The sequence below is a fragment of the Echinops telfairi genome, unplaced genomic scaffold (genome assembly GCF_000313985.2).
Source record: "Echinops telfairi isolate 266 unplaced genomic scaffold, ASM31398v2 ScPeMD7_7407;HRSCAF=8445, whole genome shotgun sequence".
NCBI classification, from domain to species: domain Eukaryota; kingdom Metazoa; phylum Chordata; class Mammalia; order Afrosoricida; family Tenrecidae; genus Echinops; species Echinops telfairi.
In genome coordinates, this window is record NW_022111307.1 from 4,526,075 (window position 1) to 4,527,795 (window position 1,721).

The following is a 1,721-nucleotide window of genomic DNA, read 5'->3' on the forward strand; positions in this document are numbered from 1 at the left end:
ATCATAAGATAAAGTCTATACTTCTCCACCTTCCACTTCCATCCTCATTTATTTATTGCCTCAAAAAGTGACATTTAGTCAAAGGAAAATTAAAAAAAAAAGAAAAAGACAAGATGCCCATCCCTTGGCCCTCTTTCCTTTCCCCATTCCTGTTGTTCCTCCTCAGCCCCCCAAGATTAAGCCCTGGCCAGGGCTAGGCAGCAGAGCAGATAGCCCCTCCTGTCAGATGAGGTCAGCAACATTGAGGGGCACCGCCTCAGTGGAGGTGCTGTAGAAGGTCTCGATGTCTTGAAGAGTCCTCTGGTCTTCTGTCACCCTGTGAATGGCTACACCCTCATGGCCCAAATGTCCACCACATCCAATTCTATGGCTATAGTTTTCCCTGTTGGCGTGAAGATCATAGTTGCTGACTGAACAAACTTGCTGTACATCAATGCCTCTGGCCGGTAGGTCAGCGAGAATCAGTACTTTGATAGAACCAGAATGGAATTCTCTCATAATCATATTCCATTCCTTTTGGTCCCGATCTCCATGCACAGCGGAAACAGTAAAGTCTTGGGCATGCATCTTCTCAGTGATCCAGACAACCTCCCTCTGGCTCATATTGAAGATGCTGCCTGCATGATGGTGAGGGTTTTATACAAGTCTCACAGCATGTCTAGCTTCCACTCCCCATGCTCCCTGTTGATGTAGAGTTGACCGATACCCTCCAGGTCAATTCTTGGTCACCTCCGACGTATCAGAAGGCATTGGAGCCAACAGCAAAACTACCTAGGTGTTGTGACGGAAATTTTGGAATATGTCATAGATCTGGTCTTTGAATCCACAGCTTAATATTTCATTGGCTTCATCCAGCACAAACATCTTGATATACTTGTGAGATATATATTTTCAATTAAGCATGCTGAATACATGGCCTGGGGTACCCATGAGGATATGGGGAGCCTCCCAATGGCAGCTTCTGTACTTCAGCATGCACATGGGTGCCCCTAGAGCACTCATGGCAGGAGGTACCCATGTAATCTCCTAGTACCATCACTACTTTCTGATTCTGCTGGGCCTAATCTCAAGTGGGAGTGTGTGTTAGTCTAGGTGGACTAGAGAAGCAAATCCATGGATACACATATGTGTATAAGAAAGAGATATATAGACAAGAGTGATTGAACATTGAAGAAACTTCACAGCCCAGTCCACATCAAGTCCATAAGTCCGATATTTGTCCATATGTCCGATATCAATCTACAAAGTCCTCTTCAAACTCATGAAACATGCAATAATGACTAATGTAGAAGATCACAGACCAGTGAGTAGAAAGTCTTTAGATCCAGTGTCATTGGAAACATCTCAGCACTGGCAGGGGTCTCTGCATCAGGGTGGGTCTGTGTGTCTTGTCAGCTTCTTTGTCTACCAGGGTGTGACAGAGAGAGAGTGTCTCCTGCCTCCAAGGAAGAAAATCCCAGATTTCCCAGAATTATCAGGAGAAGGCAATGCCCACACAGAGGCCTCATTGGCTATGATCTGATTGACAGGTTAGACTCTACCCGTACATTCTTAATCCTCAAATTGACAAATGATTATATAACTACCACAGACCACCCCTTGTTGTTCACATAACTCTGGAACCACATATAATTTTCAACAATAATAAAATCATATCTGTACCTAACAGGATAAAACTAAAATGCTTACAATTCAATATGTGCCACCCTCATTTAAACATA

General features: G+C 44.0%; 1 pseudogene; it reads right to left on the bottom strand.

Moving 5' to 3' along the window:
- Positions 1-222: 222 nt before the first annotated feature.
- On the bottom strand, positions 223-1,069 carry LOC101640220 (annotated as a pseudogene).
- Positions 1,070-1,721: the final 652 nt, after the last annotated feature.